This window comes from Hylobates moloch, unplaced genomic scaffold (genome assembly GCF_009828535.3).
Source record: "Hylobates moloch isolate HMO894 unplaced genomic scaffold, HMol_V3 SCAFFOLD_22, whole genome shotgun sequence".
Taxonomy (NCBI): domain Eukaryota; kingdom Metazoa; phylum Chordata; class Mammalia; order Primates; family Hylobatidae; genus Hylobates; species Hylobates moloch.
Genome location: NW_026652297.1, coordinates 13023049 through 13032684, shown reverse-complemented (window position 1 = coordinate 13032684; position 9636 = coordinate 13023049). Strand labels below are relative to the sequence as shown.

Sequence of the window (9636 nt, the reverse complement as noted above, 5' to 3'; positions counted from 1 at the left end):
TGGAAGTCACACACCATCACTTCTGTTACATTCTATTTGTTACACCAGTCAGCCCTGTTAAATGCAGGAAGGCCCTATGCAAGGATAGGAGTACCGAGAGAATGAGGATCATTTGGGGGTCCTGGTGGAGGTTTGGCTACCACAACTCCTTTAAATCACAACAAGAAATTCCTTAAATTTGTTTGGAGACACACTCCAGTGCTTAATACCTATAAGTATCAAGAAACCCTAACTTCTCTCTGACTGGTTTGGCTGCCTTTTCCAAACTACTTTACCATTTACCACTATAGTTGACTCCCACAACAGCCTTTGAATATTAAACTAGAGTTGGAATTTGAAGAAGCACGGACACACAGAGATTAAGTGATTTCTTTAAGGTCACCCAATGGTAGAGCAGAGGGTTGGAGACCTCTCCACTAGGGTTCATGCCATTTGACTACATTACCCTCTCTCACTTTCTTGGTTATCTTTCTTCCCTCTGATCATTACCTATCATTCAGTAAAAACTCTATCTCATGGCTTACACTTTTTCTCTCTGTCTCACCTGATAGCATCCTAGATTTCATTGTCCAAGTGGATGAATCCAGTCATTATGCTGGACTCATTATGCTCGATCTCCACATCACCAGTGATCTTCTTGTTGCCACCCTAGTTATCCACATTTATCATTCCATGGACTCTGTCATACTGCTCTGCCTCCAGATTCACCAGTTTAATCATCAACTTTCTAACTACAATCTTGTCTCCTTTCATTGCTACCTGTGATAACTAACTTTATATGTCAACTTGACCAAGTTTTGGTGCCCAATTGTTTGGTCAAACACCAGCCTAGATATTGCTGTGAAAGCATTTTTCAGATGGGATTAAAATTTAAATAAGTAGACTTTAAATAAAGTAGATGACCCACCATAATGTGGGTGGGCCTCATCCAATCAGTTGAAGGCTTTAACAGCAAAGACTGAGTTCCCCCAAAGAAGAAGGAATTAAGCCTCCAGACCATAACATAGAAATTCTGCCTAAGTTTCATTTTTTTAACTCAAGACTGCAACATCAACTCTTACTTGAATTTCCAGCCTGTAAGCCTGTCTTGCAGATTTTGGACTCACAATTACGTGAGACAATTTCTTTAGGTCTCTGTCCATCTCTGACTGTCTGTCTCTGGCTCTCTCTCTCTCTGTCTCTTGCTTTTCAACCTCACAGCGTCCTCTATATTGAATCATATATTGTTTCCAATATATCAATAATCTTTATTTTCCTCCATGGTCCTTCATGCAATAACACTGTTTCAAAGAGACTGTCTTGTACAGTGGAAAAAATGTTCAAATATAGTCAGCACCCCATACCTGTGGGTTCTGTATCTATGGATTCAATCACTGATCAAAAATATTCAAAGACAAGTGAACACTTCCATCTGTACTGGACATGTAAAGACTTTTTCTTGTCATTATTCTCTAAACAATACAGTATAACAACTATTTACATAGCATTTACATTATATTAGGTATTATAAGTCATCTATAGATTATTTAAAGTATATCAACTATTTAAATAGCATTTACATTATATTAGGTATCAGAAGTAATCTAGAGATGATTTGAAGTATATGGGAGGATGTGTGTAAATGATATGCCAGTACTACACCATTTCATATAAGGTTCTTGAGCATCCATGAATTTTGGTACCTATGAGGGGTCTTGTCACTAATCCTGCATGATACCAAGGGTGATTATATTTGTTGCCTATCTACTACGTGCTAGTCATGGGGGATACATAATTTTTAAAAAAGAAAGGAAGAAAACACTTCATAACTCTCCAACAAAAACCTGACCTCCATGAAGCCAAGTATTTATTTTCTCTGCACCTGCTAGAGGAAGTCACTTAATAGAGCAGATTGGTACCACCCCATCAAAACAGGCCCCCACCCTGCCGGCAGTTGTACAACAGTTCTCTGATAATTTGTTCACTCATGCTGTTTGACTACAGTATTTTAAAGGATTGATACTCCCCACAAACCTTCAATCCACCTATTTTTTCTCCCACTCTCAGAAGATGATCTTGTCTTTTATTTTGCAAAGAAGTTAAAAATTTGTCAATACGTCTTTATTTTCCACCTTCTAAACTCGTAAGTCTGTCTTTATCTGCACCCATCCCTTTCCCTCCAAAGAAAGAGACAAGTTGCTTCTATTGCTTAATTTTTTCATTAAAAATGTTTTATCCATATTTCTTTTAGATGCTACTTTCTTGCCTCTCTTTTAATATTTGTATGATTGGAGTGACAGTTATCAATTGATGGACAGCAGAAGTTGAGATGAGGAACTGTGAAGCTAGGTTGCTGGACAGATGAAGATTCCAAATGTTGGGATCTCCCCAGATATCAGCAAGAGTGAAAGAGGAGAGGATAACTAAGAGCCTAATGCCAGTCTTAAGAGAGTGAAGGGAAATGACTGAATGGTTAATAATACATGATTGGGTTGAGAAAGGTTAACAAGACTAAATAGGGCAAAAGCCTCAGAGGAAGATCTTTTATCAGAGAGTGAAAGGTGAAAGGTTTAGAGAGTAGTGCAACATGAACTGAATGCTAACATTCCTCTTCTGGCTTTATGGAGAGTTGGTAAGTTGCCTGCTGTGACTCCCAGGGCAAAGGGGAGAAAGGGAGAATGTAGTAAGTGGAGCACAGTGAAAAGTTCCAGGAGATAGTCAAGGAATTAGAAGTGAGGAATTACAGAACAGTGGATGACGTTGGGAAATGGGACTGCTGTCTTTCAGTGCCAATTGGCTGAATGTTCTGACGGTGGTCTCAGTGATTATGACACCAGATCTGGCTGACAATCCCAGATGCACAGCCTAGCCCAGAAAGGTAGTGAGAGGTCTTTTCTCAAGGTGTGGGAGTGGAGAGAATCTGTTTAAGGCAAGTGATGTAGGATTTGCTTGCTGGGAAAGGACTTGTTCTCGTTCACTTCACAGGAGAGAGGCTAACTTGGCAGGTTATTTCCAACTGTTTATTCAAATCATAGTTCTGAATTAGATCTTCAGTGGCATTAGGATGCTTCTAGTGACTCCCCTTCATATGCAAATTCCCCCTTAAAAAAGGAAGTTATCTGTGTCCAAATAAAGTCACTAAATCCCATTAAGGGGGCTCCAACCTCATGGCCTCATCTAAACATATTTCTCTCCCAAGGGCCCACCTCCTAATACCTTCCCACTGAAATTTAGAGTTTCAACATACAAACTTTGTGGGAATAAACATGCAATCTATAACAAACATATGTTGAGAACAACAATTATCACCAAAAGTAGTTTTCCTATAGCAAAACAAGAGCTGTATAGCTCATCCTTCCTTCATGCTTTACCTGGAAGAGTCAAAAAAAATTTGTGGAACTGTCCTTTCACTCACCTTCCAGCTTCTGGGATCAAAGCAAATGTTCTGTGATTCTAGAAACCCTGACTAGAGCTTGGGACTTTAAATGTTTGAAAAAGAAATCTATGCCTTTGGAGTTTCAGTGAGATCTTCAATGCATTTAATGCAAACTAAAAGAACAAGCTCACCAAGAAGTCACTTGACCCTGAGCCAGAGCCACCATTAGAAGCCTGGCATTGTGAGGAACTTTGGAGAAGCTGGCTTTCTACTCTGTGGCTCTTAATCAGAGATATGCATCAGATTCTTGGAACCTGGGAAGCTTATTTTCAAAATGTACCTTCCCAGAATCTGCTCCAAATCTATGAACAAGTACCTCAGAAGGTGGGAGATTTTTTAAGGTGAATCTGAAATATGGGCATTTTCAAAGCTTCCCAGGAGATTCTAATGCCCAGCAATGGTTAAGAACCACCGTTCCTGTCTAATGCAGGATCCCTGTCTTGGCAGACAACCATAGGTGGTCATGGGTGGTCTCTGCTAAAGACTGCACTGGACTCTCATCGTAGGGTGCATTTATATCTAAATATTTGCTGACCCTTCTTACTGGGTTCCTTCCTTTGCCCTTTCCTGGCCCACCCTGTCCCCTTATGATGCCTGATATATTTGTTTCCTAGGGTTGCCATAATAAAGAACCACAAACTGGGTGACTTAAAACAGAAATATATTCCCTCACAGTCACAGTTTTAGAGACTAGAAGTCTGAAATCAAGGTGTAAACAGAGCCATGGTCCATTTGAAGCCTCTAGGGGAGGGTCCTCCCTTGCCTCTCCCAGTTTCTAGTAGGCCCAGGTGCTCCTTGGCTTGTGGAAACATGACTCTAATCTCTGCCTCTGTCTTTACATGGCCTTCTCTCTGTGTCTGTGTCTCTTCTCTTATTATAAGGAATCAGACATATTGGATTAAGGTCCCACCCTATTCCACTATGACCTTATCTTAATTAATTATATTTGCAATGGCCCTACTTTTAAATAAGGTCATATTCTGAAGTACTGGGCATTAGGACTTTGATATATGTTTTTTCAGGGATACAAGTCAACCCATAAGGCCTGGCTTAATGTGGCCCTGCATTTGGTCCTGCATTGGCCAAAGATATATGAAAGGAAGAGACACGGACCACTACAGAGAAAATGCTTTCAGAGCTGTGTTTTCATTCTCCCATCTTCCTGTTCCACTACTATTAGACATGCATGTTGCAGATAGGGGCTGCCCCTTTACCCTTGCTTCTAGAATAAAGATACAGCGACTCTCACATGGCCAGTAACTTGGACTAGAGAAAACCTATTGTAGGGCTGACAAGATTTTCAGGTACTTGCTATCACAGCATATCCTAGAAAAGTCTGACTAATGCAGCCCCCTTTGTTGGATGCCCCAAATGTTAGACAGTTCCTTATTCTAATAAGCTGAAGCAAACCTGATTCATCTCTATTGGGGAAATCTTCTTTACTACATCATGTTCTTACTTCAAGGAAGTAACACTGGGCTTGGAGGTTGAGAAGAAGTCAACAATTCGTTTACAATTTCAGCTAGATATTAGAATCTTAGGAACTTACATTTGTCCTTTAGTAGAAAACAGTGTTAGAGTCATATGCTTTGGGATTCCAAATAAGGAGATATCAAAAGAGCTTTCTTGTCCTTTCTTAACTCCTATATGAGTTGTCTTCTAACTCCTCTGTGACACAGGGCCAGCTTGGGTCAGCTTCATGTGCTGTCAGGCACCATCTTCATCTTCCTCTATTGCTTAGTAATAGTCAAATGAATCTTCTGGGCTTGGCTAAACATTTTTTAAATTAATGAATGTAAATGTGTTACTATATGAGGACAGAATTGAACAGATATTTATATTTTCTGTAAGTAACAGAAATATTCCTAAATGAATAGGCAGAAAACCAGAGTAGGCACTAATTTTGCCTACTAAGACTTCTGGGTTCCTCAGTTCAGCCAGGACTGTTTAGACAGCAGTTGCTTCTGCAATGGAAACAGTCAAGTAGGCCACATTTAGAAAAGAGTCTTTAGTATACTCCTATTATCTAATTTTATTTCAGTTGAAAATACTTTGTTACTAGAATGGAAATTCTACACACTCAAAGGCTAAATAAAGTCCCAGTTTGGATTTTTGCAAATAAGGATAACCATACCAGGCCTGAAGTGAGACAAAGCTTTACAGAATCTCTTTGCAGTGCAGAGCTTTATCCATCCACCCCCCTCCTCCATCCAAATATCTATCATTCAGCCATTCACCCAAAAGGCATTTGCTGAACTCCAGCTACGTGCCAGCTACAGCAAAACACTGGGAACATAAGGACAGATATTCCACCTGCGCTGCCACATGCACCTCTCTTCCAGCTCCACATGATGGCTCTTGATGTATCTCACATTCCTCAGGGTTTTCAGGCCTGATTTTGGAAGGTTTTTGAAAGCCCAGCCACAGCCCAGGCAGCTCCTGACTTTGTCAGAACATTCAGGCACATCCTACATAAGCAGAAGGAGTTTAGAGACAAGGCCCAGGTTGCCACTCACTCTATCAAACAGAGTGGTTTCCTGCCTGACCAAGATCTGGGCCTGCATTTCCAAGACTTACAAGAAAGTGAAATAGAAATCATAGTTATCTTCTCCATATCAATAGAAGGGCTGCTCCACATTTCTGTGCAGCAGTCATGGGCTTGTGGTTTACCCTAATCCATGAGCGCCAGGAGAGGGCTCTGAAATGATCAGAGAGCTCCAGATTTTTCCTTACTCCCCTGATGCTGCTCCATGTATCCTGAGCACCAGTGGAAGTCTGAGATGGTGAAAACACCATCTCTCTCTCTGTATTCAGCCAGAGAGATGGATACACCATGGTTTCTGCCCCTAAAGAACTATCAGACTGGTGGAGGTCACTTCTATGGATAGGAAGGTAGTAAGGAGTAGTCAAGAAAGACTTTATAAGCTGCATCTTGCAGTTGGGTTGGGGGTCTCTATTACAGTGAAGTTTTTTCTCGCTTGTAAGGAGGAAAACACTAGGTGGAGAGTCAAGGGAATTTTAGTCCCAAAATGATCACCAAGAAGCCATTCAACCTTGATCAACTATCTTTACTACCTTCACAGCCTTAGTTGTGTTAGTAAAATAAATACATTGAACTAGCTTATTTCTGACATTCCTCTGCGTTTCATGATTTAAGACTCCACATTTAAAATCTTCTCAGCTGCTATTTATTTTAACAGGTCTCCCCAGTGATCTCAAGTAGCTTATAATCATGGCTTTTGAGGGAAAAAAATACGTTTATTTAAGTTACTTTGGTTGTGACATTTGTGCACTTTGCCCATTCTAATCAATATTTTCATGATTACGCTTACATTTGAATTGTGCTACATACACATAAAGTCAGGTACATATTCTTTTCTGCACTGTGTTATTATCAGCACTCCCATTTTATAGATGAAATAACTAAGAGTAAGAAAGAATAGAAAGCTTGCATACCCTAACTTGATAAGCGAAATAGGTTTTAGATAAAACTGCTTCCCAAGTACCTCATTCCAAAGCCAGGGTTCAGGCTGGGAAGCAGGTCTTTATCACCTTGAGAACAGAATGTTGTGATTTTTCTTTCTTGGGAATTTCTTTGAAAATCATCTCAATGCAACAATTCTTACAGAATATAAGAGTACAACTTTTCTTTGACACAATCTCTGGGGAACTGATCATGTCTTTCTTACTGGTGGTGCTGGTCCTATTGGAAAAACAGTCTGAAATCAGTTCTTTCATCCTATATCTGAATGATGACTAGTTTAAACTTTTTTCCCCCTTGAATGGGGACAAAATTCTTCATTTTCTGATTTCTCCTTTTGAATGACTTTTTATCTAAAAACTAGAGAAGTACGTTGAAACGTTTTGCTATTTAAAATATTTCCTAAGTCTTCAGCTCCAGAATTGGGACTCTATTATACAGTTTGGGTTTTGTTGTTATTTTCTGTTGAAGATAAACCCAGCAATGGCTTACATCTACTTTAGGACTTAGAGAATTATTTCCCTGCTCACAGCAGTTGTCTTGATCCCAACCCCAAGACGAACGGCTGAAAAAATGTTTCTTTCCCTGATTCTAAGTCAGTTTCAGGTGTGTCTTCTCTGTGGCTCAGGAAGTGTTCCCGGCCCTCCTCCCACTATTTACGTCAGGTGTTCTCTACGTTCAGCAACCCTAAGTCTTCACCTTCTCACTGGATGTCAGATTTTTAAAATACATTCCTTTGAGTTGACGAACGCATTTTGTTTCATTTTTATTTATTACAGTGAAACTTCTATTTCTAATTAAATAAATAATACATCTTTATAATTTAAAACATGAGCAATATACAAAAGTATAAGGACATCAGTGAAAAAAATCACATAAAATACAAACTTCTGAGGAATCTATCATTAACAAAAATTTTGTGGCCATCTTTTAATACATATCTTTATTATTATTATTATTATTACTTTAAGTTTTAGGGTACATGTGCACAATGTGCAGGTTTGTTACATATGTATACATGTGCCATGTTTGTGTGCTGCACCCATTAACTCGTCATTTAGCATTAGGTATATCTCCTAATGCTATCCCTCCCCCCTCCCCGCACCCCAGAACAGTCCCCGGAGTGTGATGTTCCCCTTCCTGTGTCCATGTGTTCTCATTGTTCAATTCCCACCTATGAGTGAGAACATGCAGTGTTTGATTTTTTGATGCATTTTAACTAAATTGGGTACGCTACATACTATTTTTTATTATGACATTGTTATGTAATCTCTTACTCTTCAATTACCTCTTCCCTCCCTACAAATTCCTTACCTTTGCTATACTCCCAAATAACAAAGAGAAATAACTGCATGTGCATTTTCTTTTTGTTTAAATTTAGGATTTTTAAAAATTTTTCCCAAGATTAAATGATTATTTAAAAATTGTGCCACAATATAAATAAATCCACACTCTCTCCCTTAATTCTGTGCATCTGGGACTACGGAAAAGTCAGTGTTCCTGCCTTACATCTTCAAATTTACATTGTCAGGCAAGAATAAGTCTTCCCAAGAGGGATCTTCCAGAAAAACAAGCTATTTCCTCGGTTCATATTTCCCTTTTTGTGTAGCATGCACCAATAATCTATCAAAGAAGAATATCTTGGAGAGTAAGGAGGGCATTCACCAGCAAGACCATAGGTGTTGAAAGCCATTAAGACTGGAGACAAGTACAAAGAGGTAGGTCAACATAGTAGCAAAAAAATCCTGTGACAGCTTGAGAATAACTCTTCATTTCATTCCTGATAGAAACCCTGTCCAGGTATTGATGGGGTAGGCCAGTGAGTTACATAGCCACAAAGAAATTATGTCACCCAGGACGCCAGGAACAAGACCCATGGAAAATCCTAGGATGCTCTCTACCCAATAGGTGGCTACCAAGGAGTCACAAACTCCACAGTACTTGGATTCTCTGCCAATGACTTATACCATAGATCTCAGAGTAATCATATAGAAGGAGTGTGTGATGAGGGTACAAGCAGAATGAGTGATCATATCTTAAGTGGTCTCCCTGTTAACTATGTCAAAGAAAGATGAGACTTCTTTTTAACTGCTAGAAGTGCGCCCAGTCTGCCTGATGTCCTGATCCATGAGTGGCAAATGTTTCTCCTGACTGTGTCTACTCAACCATCTTAAGTTGCTCTCCCTGAAAATTCTTTATATAGTCAATTATGTTTCTCTATTATTTTATAATTTCTGAGTTTGCTATGTTGGTGAAAATAGTATCCTCAGCCTTAAAGTTGCAAATGTAATCTCCTATGTTTTCTAATATTTTAAAATCTTTTTTCCCACTTATCTTTTATGCATCTGAAATTTTTATAGAGACGTCTAACTTATTATTTTTGGATGATGTGGATTATAATCCAAAATGGCACATATGGATTGCCAATTGTTCCAGTACCATTTATTAAGAAACTATTCTTTTCCACTAGGTTGGAATGCTATTGTTTTCATATATTAAATTCACTCAGTCCCCCGTTCCAAGTTGGCCAAATAAGAACAGCTCCAGCCTGCAGCTCCCAGCATGATCAACGCAGAAGATGGGTGATTTCTGCATTTCCAATTGAGGTACCTGGTTCATCTCATTGAGACTGGTTGGACAGTGGGTACAGCCCACAGAGGGCGAGCTGAAGCAAGGCAAGGCGTCGGGGGATTTCCAACGCACAAGGGGTCAGGGGATTTCCTTTCCTAGCCAAGGGAAA

At 39.5% G+C, this 9636-nt stretch overlaps 1 pseudogene; it reads right to left on the bottom strand.

Moving 5' to 3' along the window:
- Positions 1-8376: 8376 nt before the first annotated feature.
- LOC116462075 (mitochondrial carrier homolog 2-like) lies at positions 8377-8974 on the bottom strand (annotated as a pseudogene).
- Between the last annotated feature and the right edge of the window lie 662 nt (positions 8975-9636).